The sequence below is a fragment of the Salvelinus sp. IW2-2015 genome, linkage group LG36 (assembly GCF_002910315.2).
Source record: "Salvelinus sp. IW2-2015 linkage group LG36, ASM291031v2, whole genome shotgun sequence".
Lineage (NCBI taxonomy): Eukaryota > Metazoa > Chordata > Actinopteri > Salmoniformes > Salmonidae > Salvelinus > Salvelinus sp. IW2-2015.
The window spans coordinates 6,055,746-6,080,631 of record NC_036875.1 but is presented as its reverse complement, the minus strand read 5'-3'; the positions used below and the strand labels follow the sequence as shown (position 1 = coordinate 6,080,631).

At 42.7% G+C, this 24,886-nt stretch overlaps 1 protein-coding gene across 1 annotated transcript in view; it reads left to right on the top strand.

The window, feature by feature from the left end:
- fbxl3a (F-box and leucine-rich repeat protein 3a) overlaps nt 1-24,886 on the top strand; it is a 299,930-nt gene that overhangs the window by 234,593 nt on the left and 40,451 nt on the right. The window lies entirely within an intron of this gene.

Sequence of the window (24,886 nt, the reverse complement as noted above, 5' to 3'; positions counted from 1 at the left end):
AAACCCCTTCTCCAGACCAGAGAATGCATTGAATATTGTCATGTCATTCATCCCAAGTCACAAGATTTCCCTAAATTACTGAACACACGCAAAACACACACAGCCATCTCACCCAACACACACTTCTGATGACCGGAACTCTGACCCCTAACTGTTTTCCACTCAGTCATGCAAGCACAGCCAATAAGCCATGCTCTATGTGATGATGACGACAATAATAACTGTTTAAAGGTCTAAAGGGCTTAGCGTAAGAACACAAACAGGACCTGCCCAGCTAACAAAAAAACGTTCCCACAAATTTAGAGAACCTTCGCTTAAGAGTCTCATGAGGTCATTAACTAATGATTTCATAGGAATGTTCCCATGATGTGCACGGAATGTTTCCAGGAGACAATTCCCTTAATGTCAAGTAGATCTTACCCAGAACGTGGTTACCATGCTCTAGACACTTTCATGGGAACGTTGCAAGAACATTCATGTGTCCAGTTCTGTGGGTTAGGAGAATATTCCATCAACGCCCCACCAAACATACACAGAATATGGTTGCCATGTTCTCAGAATATAAGATATGAATGTTCTAGACAAGTTACATGTTGCAAGAACATTAATGTGTCTAGTTGTCTGTGGGCGAGGAGAATATCCCATCAACATTCCACGAAACAAACACAGAACATGGTTGCCATGTTCTCCAAATTAAGATATGAATGTTCTAGACACGTTTCATGGGAATAACATTTCTGTGTATCAGTTGTCAGGACGTCGCCTGATGGTCCCAAAGAAACGTTCTCCAAAACAAGTCGTTTAACACATCACGCCTTGTTACTTTTGCCAAGCCCGTCAATGCCCTAATCAGTGAACCACTGTTCCATTCATAGCTCTTTTTGTCTGTTGGCAAGGTTAGGAATACACACACACAATGTTTTTAACATAGTGTTTTCAACTTACATATTTGACACACTTTGACATGCAGTGCAATCAGAAAGTATTCACACACCTTTCCACAGAGGGGTCATATTAGTGTGTAGCCCAAACTGTTCGGAGGCTACAGACAGAAGTTGGCAGATAGACTGTACCGACTTCAGACGAGTCCCAAGATGCTTGTGGTGCAGAAGTGCGACATCGGCCGATGGATTGAGAAGCATCCCGATGCAACAAAACAGACATCTCTAGATTAAATAGACATTTAGCATTTGTATTATGCTAATTCGATTTTTGTGGGGGAGCAGACATCGACTCTAAGGTTAACCAAATAACTACCCGGACTATCTGCATTCCCCCTTTTTGCACTACGCTGCTGTTACTGTTTATTGTCTGTCACTTTAATTATTCACTGAGTGTACAAAACATGAGGAACATCTGCTCTTCCCATGACAGACTAACCAGGTGAAAGCTATGATCCCTTATTAATGTTACTTATTAAATCCACTTCATATCAGTGAAGGGGAGGAGACAGGTTAAAGAAGGATTTTTAAGCCTTAAGACAACTGAGACACGGACTGTGTATTTGTGCCAGTTAGAAGGTGAATGGGCAAGACAAACGATTTAAGTGCGTTTGAATGGGGTATGGTAGTAGGTGCCAGGCACACCGGTTTGAGTGTGTGAAGAATTGCAATGCTTCTGGGTTTTTCACGCACAACAGTTTTCTGTGTGTATCAAGAATGGTCCACCACCCAAAGGACATCCAGTCAACTTTTGTATTAGTATTTATTAAGGATCCCCATTCGCTGCTGCCAAGGTAGAAGCTACACTTCCTGGGGTCCAGCAACATTAAGGCAGTTATATACAATTTAAAATATTACATTACATTTCATAACACTTTTCACAAAACATTAAGTGTGTTTCCTCAGGCCGCTACTCTACTACCAAATAACTACAATACAAAATCCATATGTACTTGTGTCTGTGCCTGTGTGTGTGTCTCTTCACAGTCCCCGCTATTCCATAAGGTGTATTTTTACCAGTTTTTTTTTAAATCTGATTCTACCGCTTGCATCAGTTACCTGATGTGGAATAGAGTTCCATGTAATCATGGCTCTATGTAGTACTGTGCGCCTCCCATAATCTGTTATTTTAGTCTGTTTAGTCTGTTAAGTCTGTTTGACAAACTCCAAGCGGGCTATCATGTGCCTTTTACTGAGGAGTGGCTTCCATCTGGCCACTGTACCATAAAGGCCTGATTGGTGGAGTGCTGCAGAGATGGTTGTCTTTCTGGAAGGTTCTCCCATCACCACAGAGGAACTCTGGAGCTCTGCCTTTCTCCCGATTGCTCAGTTTGCCCGTGTGGCCAGCTCTAGGAAGAGTCTTAGTGGTTCCAAACCACTTCCATTTAAGAATGATGGAGGCCACTGTGTTCTTGGGGACCTTCAATGCTGCAGAAATGTTTTGGTACCATTTCCCAGATCTGTGCCTTGACACAATCCTGTCTCGGAGCTCTACGGACAATTCCTTCGACCTCATGGCTTGGTTTTTGCTCTGACATGCACTGTCAACTGTGGGACCTTATATAGGCAGGTGTGTGCCTTTCCAAATCATGTCCAATCAATTGAATTTACCATAGGTGGACTCCAAATCAAGTTGTAGAAACATCTCAAGGATGATCAATGGAAACAGGATGCAGCTGAGCTCAATTTCGAGTCTCATAGCAAAGGGTCTGAATACTTATGTACATAAAGTTTTTAAGTTTTTATTAATTAGCAAAAATGTCTAAACTGGTTTTCGCTTCGTCATATAAAAAAAATATATCTATTTTAGAATGAGGCTGTAACATAACAAAATGTGGAAAAAGTCAAGGGGTCTGAATACTTTCCGAATGCCCCATCAACATTAGACAACTATACAGAACGCCCTTAAATTGTTGGAGTAAGTAAATCAAATCAACGATGAGAGAAGAGTTCAATTAACTGACAACTGACACAGACATCTGAATGCCGTGACCCAAGGACTTGTTGAATAATAATTACTGTATAAATGACCATGCACAATGTAGTCATGTAGGTCAAAGTGTCAGATATGTAAGTTGAAAACACTTTTTTGGGGGGTGGGGGGGGGGGGAATTTCTTTGGGACCATCAGGCGATGTCCTGACAACTGATAACAATATTCTTGTTACATTCCCATGAAACGTGTCTAGAACATTAATATCTTACATTCAGAGAACATTGCAACTATGTTCTGTGTATGTTTAGTGGGACATTAATGGAATATTCTCTTAACCCTCAGAAAACTGGACACATGAATGCTCATGCAACCACCCACAAAACACGTTTCGAACATTAATGTTGTACAGTCTAAGAACATTGTAACCATGTTCTAGATAAGTTCTGGTTGACATTAAGGGAATGTTCTCCTAACTTTAACACCAAAACATGATAAAAAAGTTTCTCAGAACGTTTTTTTGCTAACATAGATGGAATGTTCCCCTAAGTAATGGGAAACTGGACACTCAAACATTAGTAAACATTACGGGTAACATTACAAAAACATTCTCTCTCTCCCTAGAATTGCTAGCTGGGTAACCATCACTATTGACTGTTGTTCATAATCGTAGGGGTTGAATATGCTTGGTAAATTTAACTGTAAACAAACCAAACTGTCAAATTCAACGTTGTGCCTTCCACCCCCTCTGTCGTGACAAACACAAGTCCATGAATGTGCGCACACAGAGACGCACACACTTCCATACATGTACCGAGTGACCTATGGACTCCTGAGGTAAAGAAGATTAAAATAGCTGAGTCAGGAGAATGGATCAGTTATGCTATGGTTTTAGTGCCGACTGTCAAGTATTCTGAGGCCCCTAAACCAATGGGCTGACTTCCTTAACACATAGCTAACATACCAGGAAGGATGTAGAGATGGTTTTAGTGCCGACTGTCAAGTATTCTGAGGCCCCTTAACCAATGGGCTGACTTCCTTAACACATAGCTAACATACCAGGAAGGATGTAGAGATGTGTTGGCCAGTGGGTGTAAAAGAGGATTTCATTCACACGATTCCTAGCTATGCTGATTACTCAAACCATTACATGGTAGCACACATAACATACAAACTGTAGGTTGAATAAAGAACAGGTACATCCGGTCAGCGGTCCATTCTAATTCAATCTCATGAACTGAAATTCCAATTAAAGTATTGAAAAATCCTCATTGAAACTTAAAGGCACCTTTCCATTCTTAATGTTAATTCTCTTCCGAATTGACCGAATTGAAATGGATGGACCCCAAACTTGTCTAGACCACTGTGTTAGAGTGAGCTAGATTTACATGTAATAGTGCTAATACTGTACTTGGTCCTGGTCTTGCAAACTCCTATGGTTAAACACGTTAACAAGACAGTACAAACAGATCTGTGACCAGGCTATAAATACTGTACCCATAGAAACATAATTACTAGAAGGGACAAACAGAAATGGAATGGGTTATATAGAGTATAATAGAGTGGATGATTATAGAATAATAGAGCGTTAACCTAGGCTAGCACAGCGTACAGTAAGGTTATTTATTTACCTTGGATAGCGCTGCTATGTCCAGTATGCCTTCGAAGGCCTTGGGGTTTAAGTTAGGTCCATTATAGAAGGGCTCGCATTGTGCTTTCCTACCTAGCCAGTATATGGTGATCAGCACCTGGGAGAAAGAGGACATGGGTTAATACAAACATCATCATTATAATGTACGCATGGTTTCTTTTAAAAGAGCAACGCCAATTCTCTAATATTTTTCTACAACAACAGAATGAAGAGCATATTACTAGGATAGTATTTGCTTCTTTTCAAATATGTTGTGTGTTTGATTGAGCCTGCCTGGAGAGCCAGTTGGGCGGGGTTTGAACTTGTTGTGGCTAAAGTATTTGAAAGAAAACATACAGTTTGAACGCAGGTAAACTGTTGAAAACAGTATGACGTTCAGTTCTATATTGAGAAGAACACACTTACAGTACATTCTAGCAGCACACTAAATAGCCTGTATATAGTCTGGACTGTTAGGATAGATCATGATTAGATTTCTGTATAGTAATGACCCAGCAGAGTTGTCCTAAGGTCATACTGGCCCCTGTGAACACTAGTGTCCAGCTCTTTGTTTTCCTGCCTCATCCAGAACCCTCTGATACACCACTGTTTGTTTGTGTGCACTGATCTGACCTAAACCCCTTGTTAACATGTAGGGCTTTAAACTAATACAGTTGTATTAGTTGTATTGTACAGACGTGACGCTTGGCATTTAGGCCAAAGAGTTCAATCTTGGTTTCATCAGACCAGAGATTCTTGTTTCTCATGGTTTGAGAGTATTTAGGTGCCTTTTGGCAAACTCCAAGCAGGCTGTCATGTGCATTTTACTGAGGAGTGACTTCCATCTGGCCACATCAATAAAGGCCTGATTGGTGGAGTGCTGCAGAGATGGTTATCCTTCTGGAAGGTTCTCCCATCTCCCTAGAGGAACTCTGGAGCTCTGTCAGAGGGACCATCGGGTTCTTGATCACCTCCCTGACTAAGGCCCTTCTCCTCTGATTGCTCAGTTTGGCCAGCTCTAGGAAGAGTCTTGGTAGTTCCAAACTACTTCCATTTAAGAATGATGGAGGCCACTGTGTTCTTGGGGACCATCAGTGCTGTAGACATTTTTTGGTACCCTTCCCCTGATCTGTACCCTGACACAATCCTTTTTCAGAGCTCTACGGATAATTCCTTCGACTTCATGGCTTGGTTTTTGCTCTGACATGCACTGTCAACTGTGGGACTTTATATAGACAGGTGTGTCTTTCAAAGTCATGTCCAATCAATTGAATTTACCACAGATGGACTCCAATAAAGTTGTAGAAACATCAAGGATGATCAATGGAAACAGGATGCACCTGAGCTCAATTTCGAGTCTCATAGAAAAGATTCTGAATACTTATGTACATAAGGTTTTTCATTTTTTATTAATTATTAATTTGCAAAAATGTCAAAAAACGGGTTTTGCTTTCTCATTATGGGGTATTGTGTATAGGTTGATCTATAGGTTATTTTTTTTAATACATTTTAGAATAAGGCTGTAACTTATTTAGAAAAAGTGAAGGGGTCTGAATACTTGCGAATGCACTGTATGTATGACTACTAGGGCCAGGCAATGCAGTTATATCTCCCGCAACCCTTTACAGACATCGAACGCAGCTATTGTCAATAGCGACCATTGATGACTTTTCAGACCATTAAATAAAAGACGCAGCATCAGGTATGTACGTTTTTTAGACAGTAGAATTCTGCTCCTGCGTAAAATGTTCTGTATTTTTCCCCCTGACAACAATAAACGTTGCTGATTGATGTGCTGCAGTGTTGTTTTTCATGCAGTTTTTATGGTATGGTAGCTAGATGTGTTTCATTTCTACTAAATGTCAGGGTATTTAATCAACTTTAACGTACTCCGTTAGAAAAGAGTGGTCTGCGCGTAGACACCAGGCAAGCAGAAAGCGCGAAGCACCTCAAGATTATTTGATTGACTGTTCTGATTGCCTAGTGATGGACTTTAGTCCTGCTTCAGAAGTAAAATGTCAGTTCGTATCACCAGAGGTTTTGTGTCGGCATTTAGTTAATGAAAAAAAACGTAGTGTAGCCTACCCTACCAGACAAACAACATTCCTTAGCCGAGGCGCTTTCAACGGGGCCACATTCCATTATGTCTGAAAAGCTTAATCAATACAGGCTACCAGTAGCCTACTGTAGGACATCGGTTTCATGAATAGCATAGGATGTTTTACACTCAAGAGACCTAAAGCTGAACACACATCACTAGTGAAGAGGCAGAGCAGGCAGGCCAACACGAGGGAGAAGTGTCAGGTGTGTGCTTACTGGTAGGGAAGTCAAGTGCAGGAGAGCAGAGAGTTGTCAACAGGCGCACACTTTAATGAGGCAGGAGAAACCAACAGACAGACGCAACTACGTCAAAACCTCCAGCCCATAGGCAAAAGTGCAAAACGCGCAAAACAGTCACAATAAATTATGTTTAACAATAAACATCTTCGTAAACAACACGGTATAAGCAAAACCAGTCTGGCTCGTCAACAATAAACACGTAACACAAACAATTTCACACAAAGACATGGGGGGGAACAGAGGAATAAATACATGCAGTGTGATTGGGGAATGGAAACCAGGTGTGCAGGGAACAAGACAAAACAAATGGATCAATGAAAAATGGAGCGGCGATGGCTAGAAAGGCGGTGACGTCGAACGCTACCGCTTCGGCGGAAGTCGTGACAAGAAGAAGGCAGAAGCGCGCTCATATGTTTTGGTAATCTGTATCTCACAATGTCTTGTCTTGCATGCCTTGCAAATTCACCATGTAGCATGAAGTTAGTGTCTTCCGCTCTGGTTTTATTTGAATTACACAACTCCCCAGGCCTTTATAGCCTTCCGGCTGTAATACGGAAAATAATGTTTCGCGATATCTGAACTTTGATTTTAATTCAGTGGGAGAAAAAAAATAATGTTTTTCAGTTAAGGATTTTTCTTAACGTTAAGGATTCCAACTTTGTTTAAACGTTTTAACGTTCACACCCTTACTTACAACCTTGCTGAACTGGATAGCATTCATTTTGATGGTGTTGACAAATTGGGGACAAATCTTTGACAATCCTTATAAACATGGACATAGCCCCCATCCTGTGAGTCAAATCCTACAACCTCTTCTTAGTTATACAACTTTTCAAAACCTCCACACTCCGGGACAGATGAAGAGGTCTTCGACAAAACCAAATCAACCACGAGCCTGTCACATCCTTCCTAGTTCGACCGCCAATGGGAATGGAATGAGGAAGTCAGACAGTCATTTCGTGTGTGGTTACGTCCGAGACACAACTGGAGCCCTCTGACAGAGGCCATACCTGCACCAGTATATACCATACAGGTTCACATTGGCTGTAAATCTGCTAGGCTGATGGCTATGGGAGTTACAAGTACATTGTGTACATGAATGTATGTGACTGTTGTGAATGCAACCGAGGCTCATTCAGTGGATGACTACCGCGCCGTGTTCTTAGCTCCTCACAGTCTCCTTTTGGCAAGATCCTTTATTGTGACTTAATTCCATTTCAATTCTAAAGACGTAGATACTCACAAAGGCTAAGCGCACACACGCATTTTGAATAGGTGTAAGACAAATTATGGCAAAGAAAAACAACGAAAGGATCTTGCAAAACATGGCCAACTCCTGCCATTGCTCCATGCTTAACTACCTGTATACAATGGCCTTCTGTGTATGTCCATCAGCAACACTGTACCAGAGATGGAACTATAAATCAGAACTAACACCCACCCAGGAGGAGCATCATGGCCACACCCATAAGATACCAATGACCCATTTGTCCACTCACCCATGACAAGCCCTGCAGTGCGTCAATGCCATCACGCACTGACAATGGATGGGTAGGTCTGCCATTCCTGATGAGTGATGCCTCAACACACTGACCCCACCTACCTAAACACCACGTTGTACTGAAAGTACACCATCCCAAAATAAAAAATACCAAAGCCTTAAATGAATGGGTGTGCACCGCAGTGCAGTCAGCACAACAGCAAAAATAAAGATCACCCGTCTTTCTGCATGATTGATTGGTTGATTCAGCCAGGGCATGGAATGTTTTCTCTCTGCATTCTTCATCAATGAATAACCCACATTTATACGTACACATAACACCTTGTCACCCAGTATCGATGAAGTGTTATGAAAAATTTGAAGGAAATGTCAGATCAGTCTGGCATCAGCTTTTGGAGGTGACACACACATACATACATACATACATATATATATATATGAGAAAGGGATTGTGTTACACTTAATCAGACACTACAGCCACTGTTGGTGAGTGAGAGGAGAAGCGGGCCGGGCAAACAGGGTGAGGCTGGCATTTCTCTCTCCAGCCAGCGAGCACAAATATAGCCCTTGTGTTGTGTTGCCCCGTTGCCGTTTACAGCCAGTGCCGTAACCATGGAGAAGAGAGAGGACTTTATTGGCTGTTCACCATCACTCCTCGTTCCGTTTCACAATTTCTTCACAGTTCACACATGGCTGCATAGAGGACAGACAGTTTGAGCGGTCCTGACAGTTTGAGCGGAAACCAAACCAATACAGTGCGAGTTTGTCATACAGACACATCATAAATGCAAAACAGATTTTTTTTTGTACTTTCTTTTTGCTTTACTGAGGAAAAGTGACAGTTCCAGCCTTGTCATTGTGGAGGTAAAACCACCAAACAAACTCTGTTTCTTTCCGCCTACTAGGGAAATGCTGAAATGTCAATTACACCATCTCATATTCGAGGAGGTCCTGTATACGTGTATCTCAATGGGTTAAAGTAAACTTTAATATCCAGCCGTCAATCATTTGTGAGGATTGTGGTCTGACAAAAAGGAACTCCACCCTGTAAATCAGACAGTTTGCTTGATCAACTGTGGCAGAGAGTATTACGTAATCATATGCTATCGTGCCACATTGCCACTCCTCTAGCTAACCGTCTGTTGACGGTCATTTAAATTCCTCAGGGGACAAAGATGTTTGTACTCTACCTCCCTCAGAATCCTCTGTGCAGTTCTGTTTTTGGGCTGTGACGTAAACTCCTCATGTCAATAATTTGCTAAACCAAAAGGCCAACAGCAGAGGGACTTTGGACCAGAAATGTAGTCTGTCTCTCAGACACAGAAAGGAAGCCAACAGGCCACAAAGTTAAACGTAAGCAGGGCTAAATACGCCATATTTAAGCTGCAGGTAGTATTTGGAGAATTTTTTATTAAGTTCACTCCTCAGGAGCACCAGTGTGTCCTTGACACTGAATCCATCATGAATGTTACTGATTGCTTAGAATGTGCATAGACCGGGGTAGTTTACACTAGGGCGAAACCATTTTCTACCTTAACTCCCAACAAATGAAAATGTTCAGTTAGAAAAAGGATCAGAAAACCAGTCAGTACATGGTGTGACCACCATTTGCCTCATGCAGCGCGACATCTCCTTCGCATAGAGTTGATCAGGCTGTTGACTGTGGCCTATGGAATGTTGTCCCACTCCAATGGCAAGTTGCTGGATATTGGCGGGAACTGGAACACGCTGTCGTACACGTTGATCCAGAGCATCCCAAACATGCTCAATGGGTGACATGTCTGAGTATGCAGGCCATGGAAGAACTGGGACATTTTCAGCTTCCAGGAATTGTGTACAGATCCTTACGACATGGGGCTGTGCATTATCATGCTGAAACATGACGTGATGGCGGCGGACGAATGACACGGCAATGGGCCTCAGAATCTTGTCACGGTATCTCTGTGTATTCAAATTGCCAAATCGATAAAATGCAATTGTGTTCGTTGTCTGCCTGCCCACAACATTGACATCAGCAAACCGCTCGCCCACATGACGCCATACACACCGTCAGGTCAAGATCCTGGTGAGGACGATGAGCACGCATATTAGATGGTTTCTTACAGTTTGTGCAGAAATTCTTCAGTTGTGCAAACCCACAGTTTCATCAGACGTCTGAGTGGCTGGTCTCAGATGATCCTACAGGTGAAGAGGCTGGCGTGGTTACATGTGGTCTGTGGTTGTGAGCCAGTTGGCCAAACTCTCTAAAACAACATTGATGCGGCTTATGGTAGTGAAATTAACATTTGATTCTGAATTTATATTTTTTGTTTACTACAGAATATTTTCTACACGTCACATGCAACCTCATGTTTTCATAAGGAATGTCTTATCAGTCCGTATCGTCAACCCAACAGCTTTTTCATGACATATGGCAATTTTCATCCAAGGTATGTGCACTTTTGACAGACTTATCAGACTTATCAGTGGTTAGGTTACGTAAGGCTGGGTAATAGAGACGTATACACCAGCCAGCGGTAGTGCTGAGATGTGCTTTTTGAGGTCGGTTCAATAAAAAAATATTCACGGTTTTCGATTTTGGTTTAAAAATAAAATGGACATGAAATGCATTGTGAAATAATGCCATTAAAATTATTATAGCTTTTTAAATGGGAATTCCAAAGCCCAAAATAGTGAACATTCAATTGCACACACACACAATACCCCATAATGTCAAAGTGGAATCATGTTTTTCGAAATGTTTACAAATGAATTAATAATGGAAAGCTGAAATGTCTTGGGTCAATAAGTATTCAGCCCCTTTGTTATAGCAAGCCAAAATAAATTCAGGAGTAAAAATAGATGGATTTTCAGAAAATCGCGCCGAGCCGAACAGCGCCATTTACGTGTTTATTTGGGTCCCCATTAGCTTTTGTAGAAGCAGCAGCTACTCTTCCCGGGTTCCACAAAAAACACAACACGTAACAAAATACATACGCTGATATACAAGAACATTTACAAAAAGAAACCAAAAAAAGAAACACAAATAAATAAACACTACAACAAAATAAACTTCCTCCACTTGGAGAACCCTGTTACAGTACGACCGGGAAAGGTTGGTGAGGCCAAATGTAAGATTAGAGCCATTATGATAGATGTGTGGCAGAAGCGGAGGGACAGCGAGCCCAAGGGCCAGCATTTAAAGGTCAGATTAGGAAGGAAGAGGTGATGTTTGCTCTGTTGCGCCTATGACATCTGGTTGGCAAGCACGTGAATGGTTTGTGTATGGAATGTATGGTTGATGAAACAGTGAAGCATGTGTTGATGTACTGTTGTAAGTACCGGTATGTGGGAGAGGGATAATATTGATGTGTAGGGTTGCTGAGGTTGGACGGGGATGGGTGGGGGTTGGAAGGGATTTGGGTTATGGGTAGGGTTTGTTAGAAGTTAGTAGGGCTCTTATGTTCTTAGTAGTAAAGGATTAGGTAGGAGGGTTTCGTTTTTCCTTAATCATTTAGTCGGTAAGCTGTACACTCCAGTACAGTAGGTGGCAGCATTCACCTCTAACGTTTGTTTGTGGCTGCCATAATACCAGAAGAACAAGACGACCACCAGGAGAGGTTTTGCCATAGACATCAGAATAAATAGAACGGGCCTGGAAGCTCTAACACTGGTAATTGGCTCGTAAAGGCATTGGTACACTCCCAATGGTTGCCTGGTAGTGTGTGATGCAATCATTTCCATGGTATTTTAGAATGTCCTATAAACTGATGCTGGATTGCCATGGGAATGTAGAATGTTCAATAAAATGATGCTAACCGATGTGGTTCATGCAATGGCATGTGTATGGGATAATCAAGGTGGGGCTATGCGTTCTATGGGAAATAATCAAAGATGTGGAAGGTGTGTTCCACACAGTATGTGAGTGGAGTTGAGCGGTCAGAAATCCCCCTCGTGCTTAAGGAGCTGTGGTGGCACACTGCTCTGGAGCTCCAACTCCTTTCCAACTGCTCCACTAAAAAGCGTTTCTCACTCACAGGAGAAAAAAAAAAACCTGCCACTTCAAATTCGCACCATTTATTAAAATATTTTGACCAACACCCATTTATTTGACCAACACCTATTTATTTTTGTGACTACCTGGACCTACCATTTGGTTTTGAAACCAAGCCATATGATTTGAATGAAAAGTATTTTAATAAACATGAAAAGGTGACTAAAGAAGCGTTCATCGTCTGAAATAGGCTACATGTCCTATTAAACAGCATATAAACCCTCTAAATAGGTCAAGAGCCAGACAGGTAGCCTAAGGAGGAACACAAATGTATTACTTCGGGTATATTATTAGCCTATTATTTAAATTATTCCAAGGCTATATAGCCTACAAAGAAATACATTGTGAAGCATTTGCGAGTGCGACACACTAGGCAGGCAGGGACATTAAGGCTCAGCATTGAAACATTTTGTTGAATTAAATCGTTATAGTCTATAAATTGTGCATATAGGCTGTGACTTACTTAGAATTAAATACAAATGAAAGTAAAATGCTTTATTAGGCTCAGTCTAGTGCCTTTGAATTCATTTTTAGAAACACGAGTTTGGCCAGAGTCTGGCTTCAAGCTCATGCGATGGTGCCTGGAGAGCAGGCCAGCAGCCACAAATACCCTCTTCACACTGGGGATGCTAAACACCTTTCAGGCCACTCTTGCCAGGCTGGGCAGTGATGCAGTTTTTTTTAAAGTTTTTTTTTATGTATAGGTAGGCCTAAACGTTTTTAGGCTAAATAACCCTATCAAAACGTAAAGTAATTTGAAAGAGGTAATATGTCAGGCCGATTGGGTCAAAATTAATTATAGCCTACTGTATAGATATAACTTATAAGAGATCAGAATTTTTGTTTATAAATACTTTGCTACAATGCCATACTTAACCAGCTACCCACGTCATTCCTTTCTGTTAGCATGTGCACGTAGTAAGTATACCATCATGCTTTTGGAATACGTGTCAGATTCCACAATGATTCTTTAGTTGTGGACACACCATCAATGCACTCCCTCTTGTTCCTCCTCACCTCTGTAAGTCAACTTGATTTTGCACCTGTGTGTTTTATCAGTTTCTTTATGAAAATATTTAGTGAACTCCGTGACAGTAGCTAAAGCAAGGGGCTATAGCAGCACACAAGTAGACTACAAATGCATGCTGGGCCGGGCATGCCCTAAACTTGTTAAGTGAGCGCTACTGGAGCAGGTGAGAAGGCCAACGCTCCAGCCTTTGGGAAACCTGCTCCTCGATGTAATCCAACTCCGCTCACATAATCTGGTTCCACTACATGCTAGCAGAGTGGAACTAACCTTCCACGGAGTTGCATTACTTTCCAGAGAACGCATAGAACCCAGAGTTGATTATCCCTTTTATACCGTGGCTATAATTTAAGGTAGAAATGTGTTCAACATCCACTTGAGTAGCTAGTAATTTTAATAGATAGCTACAGTAGTTGCCTTGGTAACAGAACAAAGTAATCAAACTTTCAAGAATTCAGCAATGGCAATAATGTTTTCAATTATACTTTTGCTGTCAAAAGCATCTCAAACATAGGACATGTAAGAATGACGTATAGCCATTGAATTCTGCAACGCTGATAATGAAGTACAGCCATTGAATTCTACCGTGCTGATGTACCATAATCAAAGTCTCAATCATGGACACTCTTGCTGACAATTGTGGCTGCTTCGTGTGATGTATTCTTGCCCTTTGTGCTGTTGTCTGTGCCCAATAATGTGTGTACCATGTTTTGTGCTGCTACCATGTTGTGTTGTTACCATGTTGTTGTCATGTGTTGCTACCATGCTGTGTTTTCATGTGTTGCTGCCACGCTATGTTGTTGTCTTAGGTCTCTCTTTATGTAGTGTTATGGTGTCTCTTGTCGTGATGTGTGTTTTGTCCTATATTTTATTTTGTATTTTTAATCCCAGCCCCTGTCCCCACAGGAGGCCTTTTGCCTCTAAGTGGGTTAGAGGGAAATAATGCACACTCTAGAATGCCCTTCAAGCCAATCAAAAACGAGTATTCAACAATGCCATGGTATACATTTTTTGGAATGTCAGTTGCGTTGACTCAACAAATCACAGCACAGATTGAAGGGTACACTTCCTGCTTATACTTCCTGGCATGGGTACACTTAAAATGGCTGCCAATCCACCCATTATGTTATCATTGACTTAAACGGAGACGCCCTGTCTATTCATTCTTATTTCTATGGGTTTTGCATAGGCGAGTGCATACCATACTGTAACGTTAGGATGGCCGGTTGGTTTGAGATTCCTGTTTAACAAGCTGTTGGACTGGTTCAAACCAGTAATGAGGATGTGGTTATGGAGAGAAGGTCGGAGAAGCATTAGATGGACGCAATCATGGTGGAAGTAGAAGTGCTGGTTGATTCTGATGGAGAGTTGAGCAAGCTCGGCAAGAGAGTGGAAGACTGTCAACGAAAAATACAGCAAAAGTTGCTGTAAATTATAAAAATCTGTTTCTTGTTGGAGCGCGATTCATTAATAATGATGTACTGTATACTTGTTGAGATCTATGAGGTCACAAAGATGATAAAGGATGCATTGGGAAAGGTAGAATCAGAGTTTCCTCCCCTGAATGAGACGTTAGCTCCCCTAAATGTAACAAAAGTCAAACTTTGGAGAGGGGAGGGGGGTCTCTAAATAATGCTAATTTAACCACTCTCCTATTTGTTTTAAATGCAGTGGTAAATATGTTTTACAGTGGTAAAAGTCTTGTTTCAAAATCTTGTTTCAATGTGGCACCGCAGTCCACATTGAAAGAAATGGCCTCAGCTTAGCTCCTTAACGCATAGATTTTCCTTTGCATACAGCTGATGGTCGACAATATCACCAGACAACTAGCCTACAGCTTGACACCAATGTGCATCCAATCCATCCAACAAGTAGCCTATAAGTTAATGACAGTAGGCCTATAGTTTACTCTTTCGGTCAGAAGCGTTCGGTTTTGCAATGGCATAGGCCTACATTGTTGGATTTGTGTGCCCATGAGAACTGAAGACGCCAAGCATTAACTCATGAATTATGGACAACTCATGAACTAGGGCGTAAAACATGTTTGTTTTTTTCAACTCATGTATTACACTGAATGTAGGATACCGGTTGTGCACGTGTTCATGTGTGTAAAATTGCCTCGGCAAATAAATGCAGTTTTCCCACCCTTTTCATATATTTGTTTACCACTACATCACTGGCTACAGGTAGGCCTATGTGAAGTTCATGGTAATACACATTGTAGACTAGTCTAGTAAGTTGACCATGTATGTTAGGCTGACCATCACGTTTTTCCTGGGAAAGTTTCAGTCCCATTTCAGGTGTCCCGACTTTTTAGGCTACAAAAAAGCTCAATTTGTCAGCAGGACGCATCAATTCATGTAGGCATAACCAATGGCAAATCGCTGAATGTCATTAGGCACATATTTTGGTGTTTTTTTAACAGATGTCTATTTCCATTCATTAAATGGTGCGAGTTCAGGTGCTGGAATTATTTTGGAGTGGACGAACATGCACAGGTAGCCTACTTTGAAATAATTTGTTTGACAATCAGATGAAACTATCATGACTGGTTGTGTTCATGCCACATTAGAGGGCAATTTATTTTTAACTGTTTAAATAACATTTTATTATTAGACCCATAAAAAAAAAAAAATGATGCACCCAAATGTCCTGGTGTAATTCGCACTCTGAGTATCGCTGGACATTGAGGCTTCATGTCTTAAGAACAAGACTCTAGTAGTGGTGGGAGCACGTTACCTGCACAGTGTAGTGGATGGAAAAAAGGAAGAAAATCAGTCCGTTTTAATGACGTTTGATGAAGAGTATCTGCCTACACATGTAAAGATAGGATATGAGATATGAGATATGACATGTCTCAAGTGTGTGTCAATGAAATCAACATGTAGTTGAAGAACGGTGTTGCAATTGTGGTGGAAATCAAATTCCTGGAGTGCCCTGCAAGTCTGAAGTTGCAAGGAGCCCGAAATATACAACAGGTCTAATACAGAGAGGTGTGGGAAATAGTTGAAGGAGCAAATGAAGCTGTGGAAGCTATGGCAGTGGATGACCCGCAACCGGATGTCACATAGACCTGATAGATGTAGTGAAATGTGTTGTTTTAACAGCTGAAGCAGGGAATACTGAACACAAGAAGGGGTTTGATTTGGATTGGACTGTGACCGAAGGAGCCTGTTGCTGTAATAAAATCAGCAATGGCCATGTCCTTTTTCTACAGTTTGCTACAGTAGGAACGGACATAGAATGTGTGTGAACGCCATTATAGCAGAGAAGGAAGGTTCATGCCGGGTGTGGTAGACGCACATTGTTTAGGCCAAATGACTGACGAAAAAGAAGGAGGAAAGCCTTTCAGTTTTGATGTTGTTGTTTTTCTACTGACTCATGTAAAATTGTGGAGGGAGCAAAGTGGAGATACGATGAGAGTAATGTCCCACAGCCTGCAGCGAAGGTTGTTCCTCAGAGGGATACTGAGACACTAACAGCGAAGGTAGACTTTGTTACGTTTCATGCTACACACAATACCCCATAATGACAAAGCAAAAAGTTTTTTTTTTTAGAAATGCTAGCAAATATATATAAAAAAACTGAAATATAACATTTACATAAGTATTCAGACCCTTTAAGTACTTTGTTGAAGCACCTTTGGCAGTGATTACAGCCTCGAGTCTTCTTGGGTATGACGCTACAAGCTTGGCACCTGTATTTGTATAGTTCCTCCCATTCTTCTCTGTAGATCCTCTCAAGCTCTGTCAGGTTGAATGGGGAGCGTCGCTGCACAGCTATTTTCAGGTCTCTCCAGAGATGTTTGATCGGGTTCAAGCTCTGGCTGGGCCACTCAAGGACATTGCGACTTGTCCAAAAGCCACTCCTGTGTTGTCTTGGCTGTGTGCTTGGGGTTGTTGTCCTGTTGGAAGGGGAATCTTCGCCCCAGTCTGAGCACTCTGGAGCAGGTTTTCATCAAGGATCTCTCTGTACTTTGCTCCGTTCATCTTTTCCTCGATCCTGACTAGTCTCCCAGTCCCTGCTGCTGAAAAACATCCCCACAGCATGCTGCTGCCACCACCATGCTTCACTGTAGGGATGGTGCAAGGTTTCCTCCAGACGTGACTCTTGGCATTCAGGCCAAAGAGTTCAATCTTGATTTCATCAGACCAGAGAATCTTGTTTCTTTAGGTGCCTTTTGGCAAACTCCAAGCGGGCTGTCATGTGCCTTTTACTGAGGAGTGGCTTCCATCTGGCCACTCTACCATAAAGGCCTGATTGGTGTAGTGCTGAGGAGATGATTGTCTTTCTGGAAGGTTCTCCCATCTCTACTGAGGAACTCTGAAGCTCTGTTAGAGTGACCATCGGGTGCTTGGTCACCTCCCTGACCAAGACCCTTCTCCCCCGATTGCTCAGTTTGGCCAGGCGGCCAGCTCTAGGAAGAGTCTTGGTGGTTCCAAACTTCTTCCATTTAAGAATAATGGAGGCCACTGTGTTCTTGGGGATCATCAATGCTGCAGACTTTTTTTGGTACCCTTCCCCAGATCTGTGCCGAGACACAATCAGGTCTCGGAGCTCTTATGGACAATTCCTTCGACCTCATGGCTTGGTTTCTGGTCGAACATGCACTGTCAACTGTGGGACCTTATATAGGCAGGTGTGTGCCTTTCCAAATCATGTCCAATCAATTGAATTTACCACAGGTGGACTCCAATCAAGTTGTTAAAACATCTCAAGGATGATCAATGGAAACAGGATGCACCTGAGCTCAATTTTCGAGTCTCATAGCAAAGGGTTTGAATACTTCTGTAAATAAGTATATATATTTTTTTTTTATACATTTGCTAAAAAAATAATTAAAAAAAATGTTTTTGTTTTGTCGTTATGGGATATTGTGTGTAGATTGATGAGGAAAAAATATAATTTAATCAATTTTAGAATAAGGCTGTAACGTAACAAAATGAGGAAAAAGGGAAGGGGTCTGAATACTTTCCGAAAGCACTGTATATGACGTTACCATTACACATGCCACAATGATTTTCCATTGAACATGTTTATATACAAAAGCAAAAAAATTATGCAATGACTATTCAAATATAAATACAGTATAGGCTACATTTGAAGGATATTGAAATAAGTTTAATTTAGCTATTTGTATGCTACGGTGTGTAATTTTTGCACTCAGTGACCAGTTTATTAGGTACACCACCTCGTTCACGAAATGGTTCGCTCCTGCACACAGTGAGTCACATGGCCGTGGCTTGCTATATAAATCAGGCAGACCGGCATCGAGGCATTCAGTGACTATTCGATTGAATGTAAGAATGGGCAAAACTAGTGACCTAGGAGAATGAGTGTGGTATGATCGTCGGAACCAGGCGTGCTAGTTCCAATATCTCAGAAACGGCTGGCCTGCTGGGCTTTTCACGCACGACAGTGTCTCGGATTTACCGAGAATGGTGCAGAAAACAAAAATATCGAGTCAGCGGCAGTCCTCTGGGTGAAAACAGCTCGTTGATGCGAGGTCGAAGGAGGATGGCAAGAATCGCGCAAGCTAAGAGGTGTCCCACAAACTGGCAAATAACGGGGCAGTACAACAGTGGTGTGTAGAACAGCATCTCGGAATGCACAACTCGTCGGTCCTTGTCATGGATGGGCTAATGCAGCAGAAGACCACACTGGGTTCAACTTCTATCAGCTAAAAACAAGAAGAAGCAGCTCCAGTGAGCACGTGATCACCAACACTTGACAATTGAGGAGTGAAAAAAACATTGCTTGATCCGACGAATCCCGGTTCCTGTTGCGTCACGCTGATGGTAAAGTCAGGATTTGGCATAAACACCATGAGTCAATGGCCCCATCCTGCCTGGTGTCAACAGTACAGGCACATTAGGTCCCTTGATACCAATTAAGCAATGTTTGAATGCCACACCTTGTAGAATCCATGCCCCAAAGAATTCAAGCTATATAATGGCGCCGGAGGAGATGGCTGCCGTTTAACGGTCTCCTAACCAATTGTACTAGTGTGTGTATTTTTGTGTTATTTGTTACTTATTTTGTACATTATGTTTCTGCCACCGTCTCTTATGACCGAAAAGAGCTCCTAGATAATCAGGACAGCGATTACTCACCCCGTAATGGAAGAAGATTTTTTCTTTAACGAGTCAGACTGAAAGGATTTACTTCAAACACCCGACAAGGCCCAAATCCCTGTGATTCGCATAAGAAAGACACAGAGATATAGGGGACGTAGGTCGGGGTGCCTTGTAAAGATCCAACGACGAGTGGGTAATCTGCCTCAACCATCAGTACTATTAGCTAACGTACAATCATTGGATAACAAAATAGACAAACTACGATCACAAATATCCTACCAACGGGACGCCGTTGAGTATCTCAGGGTAAGCTGTATACCACACTATTTACTAGAGTTTATCTATATTCTTCGTAACTATCTATTTACCACCACAAAACGATGCTTGCACAAATACCGCACTTGTCACGACCGTGTGTAGAAACGGACCAAGGCACAGCGGATGTTGAGTTCCACATTATTTATCATAGTGAAACTTTGGACAAAACAAATAAAGAAACAACGAAACGTGACTAAGTGGTGCACATGCACCAACACAAAACAATATTCCACAAACACAGGTGGAAAAACAGCTACTTAAATATGATCCCCAATTAGAGACAACGATTACCAGCTGCCTCTAATTGGGAATCATACAAATCACCAACATAGAAATAATAACCTAGAACCCCACATAGAAATAATAAACTAGAATACTCCCCAGTCACGCCCTGACCTACTTCACCATAGAGAAACAAAGGCTCTCTATGGTCAGGGCGTGACAGCACTCAATGAGCTGTATACAGCCGTAAGCAAACAGTAAAACGCTCATCCAGAGGTGGCGCTCCTAGGGGTCGAGGACTTTAATGCAGGGAAACTTAAATCCATTTTGCCTCATTTCTCCTAGCATGTTAAGTGTGCAACCAGAGGAAAAAAACCTCTAGACCACTTTTACTCCACACACAGACGCATACAAAGCTCTCCCTCGTCCTCTATTTGGCAAATCTGACCATAACTCTATCATTCTGATTCCTGCTTACAAGCAAAAACTAAAGCAGGAAGCACTAGTGACTCAGTCAATAAAAAAGTGATCAGATGAAGCAGATGCTAAGCTACAAGACTGTTTTGCTAGCACAGACTGGAATATGCTACGGGATTCTTCCGATGGCATTGAGGAGTACACCATGTCAGTCACTGGCTTCATCAATAAGTGCATTGATGACGTCGTCCCCACAGTGACTGTACATACATACCCCAACCAGAAGCCATGTTATACAGGCAACATCCGCACTGAGCTAAAGGGTAGCCCGGAAGCTAACCCAGAAGCTTATAAGAAATTAGTCTATGCCCTCTGACGAACCATCAAACAGGCAAAGCATCAATACAGGACTAAGATTGAATCGTACTACACCGGCTCCGACGCTCGTCGGATGTGGCAGGGCTTGCAAACTATTACAGACTACAAAGGGAAGCACAGCCATGAGCTGCCCAGTGACACGAGCCTACGGGACCAGCTAAATTACTTATATGGCAAGCAACACTGAAGCATGCATGAGAGCACCAGCTGTACTGGACGACTATATGATCACGCTCTACGTAGCCGACGTGAGTAATACCTTTAAACAGGTCAACATTCACAAGGCCGCAGGGCCAGACGGATTACCAGAACTGGCAAGTGTCTTCACTGACATTTTAAACCTGTCCCTGACTGAGTCTGTAACACCAACATGTTGTTTCAAGCAGACCACCATAGTCCCTGTGCCCAAGAACACTAAGGTAACCTGCCTAAATAACTACCGACCTGTAGCACTCACGTCTGTAGCCATGAATTGCTTTGAAAGGCTGGTCATGGCTCACTTCTACAACATTATCCCAGAAACCCTAGACAACACTCCAATTTGCATACTGCTTGAGGATGCTATTCATTGACTACAGCTTAGTGTTCAACACCATAGTGCCCACAAAGCTCATCACTAAGCTAAGGACCCTGGGACTAAACACCTCCCTCTGCAACTGGATCCTGGACTTTCTGACGGGCCTCCCCCAGGTGGTAAGGGTAGGTAACAACACATCCACCACGCTGATCCTCAACACGGGGGCCCCTCAGGGGTGTGTGCTCAGTCCCCTCCTGTACTCCCTGTTCACTCATGACTGCATGGCCAGGCACGACTCTAATACCATCATAAGTTTGCCGACGACAACAGTGATAGGCCTGATCACCGACAACGATGAGACAGCCTATAGGGAGGAGGCCAGAGACCTGGCTGTGTGATGCCAGAACAACAATCTTTCCCTCAAAGTGATCAAGACTAAGGAGATGATTGTGGACTACAGGAAAAGGAGGACCGAACACGCCCCCATTCTCATCGACGGGGCTGTATTGGAGCAGGTTGAGAGCTTCAGTTACTTGGTGTCAACGTCAGCAACAAACTATCCTGGTCCAAACACACCAAGACAGTCATGAAGAGGGCACGACAACGCCTGTTCCCCCTCAGGAGACTGAAAAGATTTGGCATGGGTCCTCAGATCCTCAAAAAGTTCTACAGCTGCACCTGAGCATGGTTGACTAGTTGCATCACTGCCTGGTATGGCAACTGCTCAGCATGTGACCGCAAGGCGCTACAGAGAGTAGTGTTTAAGGTCCCAATGCAGAGTGCCAATGCATCACACTTAAAAGTGAGAAAATAACTATTGCTCAACTGAAAAACGAATGAAAATAAAGTTGTGTGATGATTCATAAGGATTAATCTTATAAGCAATCGTAAGTGCATTTATAAATGGTTTATAACTGGAGGTAAATATTGTCTCATTATTTGGCTAACACTTGACCAGTTATTGCACTATGATGACCAATGCAATAACAGTTTATTAATGGATTTACAAATGATTAAATAATCGTTAATATCATTATAACCCCTTTATAAACCCTTTACAAATGCAAACTTATTGTAAAGTGTTACCCATATGGTAAACAATCCCTTGAAAATGGCATGTAGTTGTCAATGGTTTTAGCGGAGCTGGGGTTTTCCTTGCCCCCCAGCAGCCAAATCTAACGTATTGTGACGTTTTATTGAAAACGATATATTCCGCCTGTGGCTGCGGTTGTGTGAAATGTGTTAAAGGAGCATACTTCCTGTAGAATCTGTCCATTCATTATCCTCTCCTGCCTTATCTGTATCTCATATTCTGTCTGTGCCGACCGCGTTGCTAGGGTCCGGAGGGTGTGGTGTGGTTAGTTACCAACAGACAGAGTTGGCTTTGTTTGGTGTGTGTGTGTGTGTGTGTGTGTGTGTGTGTGTGTGTGTGTGTGTGTGTGTGTGTGTGTGTGTGTTACTGCGCGCGTGCACACCTTTGACAGCGCCCTCAGAAGGACGGTTGACAGTCATTGTGAATCCTGGGAGAAATTAACCTGCTACTTGCGCGACCTTATCAAAGGAGTGGCTTAATTTTAAAGCTGCATCATTAGACAATGCCTGAATGACGCACTAAAGCACACAGAGAGAAGAGAAGAGAGAGAGAGAGAAGAGAGAGAGAGAGAGAGAGAAGAGAGAGGAGAAGAGAGAGAGAGAGAGAGAGAGAGAGAGAGAGAGAGAGAGAGAAGAGAGAGAGAGAGAGGAGAGAGAGAGAGAGAGAGAGAGAGAGAGAGGAGAGAGAGAGAGAGAGAGAGAGAGAGAGAGAGATTCACTGGCATGTCAGGTCAGGTTCACTTCACAGTGGTTTCATGTTTTAAGACATTACTGGAACACACTTTGTCTAATGAATCACTTCGTAAAAAAGGGTACACTGTATAATACACTTCACCCATGAGAGTCATTAGACTAATCAGTAGTGTGGCACACCTCCTACACAGCGTATTTGTCATGGAAAATCCCATTCGTCACAGAAAACACTACATGACCAAAACTACGTGGACATCTGCTCGTCGAACATCTCCTTCCAAAATCATGGGCATAAATATGGAGGTGGTCCCCCCTTTGCTGCTATAACAGCCTCCACTTTTCTGGGAAGGCTTTCCACTAGATGTTGGAACTTTGCTGTGGGGAATTGCTTCCATTCAGCCACAAGAGCATTAGTGAGGTCTGTCACTGATGTTGGGCTATTAGGCCTGGCTCACAGTCAGCGTTCCAATTCATCCCAAAAGGTGTTCGATGGGGTTGAGGTCAGGGCTCTGTGCAGGCCAGTCAAATTCTTCCACACCGATCTCGACAAACCATTTCTGTATGGACTTCGTTTTTGTGAACAGGGCATTGCCATGCTGAAACAGGAAAGGGCCTTCCAAGCTGTTGCCACAAAGTTGGAAGCACAGAATAATCTAGAATGTCATTGCAGGCTTAACGTTAAGATTTCCCTTCACTGGAACTAAGGGGCCTAGAGCGAACTAATGAAAAACAGCCCCAGACCATTATTCCTCCTCCACCAAACTTTACAGTTGGCACTATGCATTGGGGCAGGTAGCGTTCTCCTGGCATCCGCCAAACCCAGATTCGACCGTCGGACTGCCAGATGGTGAAGCGTGAATTTTTACTCCAGAGAACGTGTTTCCAATGCTACAGAGTCCAATGGTCGGCAAGCTTTACACCACTCCAGCCGATGCTTGGCATTGCGCACGGTGATCTTAGGTTTGCGTGCTGCTCGGGCATGGAAACCCATGTCATGAAGCTCCCGACAAACAGTTCTTGTGCTGACGTTGCTTCCAGAGGCAGTTTGGAAATCAGAAGATTTCGTTGTTGCTCCTACACACTCCTAGTACACACTCCTAGCAACGTTGTTGCTCCTACACATTTCCACTTCACAATAACATCACTTACAGTTGACCGGGGCAGCTCTAGCAGAGCAGAATTTTTTGTTTGATGGGGTTGAGGTCAGGGCTCTGTGCTTGCCAGTCAAGTTCTTCCACACCGATCTCGACAAACCATTTCTGTTGATCCTAGACGTTTCCACTTAACAATAACAGCACTTACAGTTGACCGGGGCAGCTCTAGCAGAGCAGAAATTTGACAAACTGACTTGTTGGAAAGGTTGCATCTTATGAGGGTGCTTTCAGTAAGGCCATTCTACTGCCAATGTGTGTCTATGGAGATTGCATGGCTGTGTGCTCGATTTTATACACCTGTCAACTACGGGTGTGCCCGAAATAGCAGAATCCACTCATTTTAAGGGGTGTCCACATACTTTTGCATATAGAGTGTATGTGTTTGTGTTTCTCCGTGCTACGTCTGCTGCCGTGGTGAATGTGTTTACGCGGACGGTCTCTACCTCCCGTCACCTCGCCACCTCCCTGAGACACACCTGTGTGAAAACTGAACAGGTTGTTCGACATACCGCGTGCACCTCTGCCCAGTGCGCAGGTGAGAAGGAGAACAACACAGAAACTGTAAACATTACGCGCAAACACACCTTTTTTTTAATGGTATTTTCTATTACCTA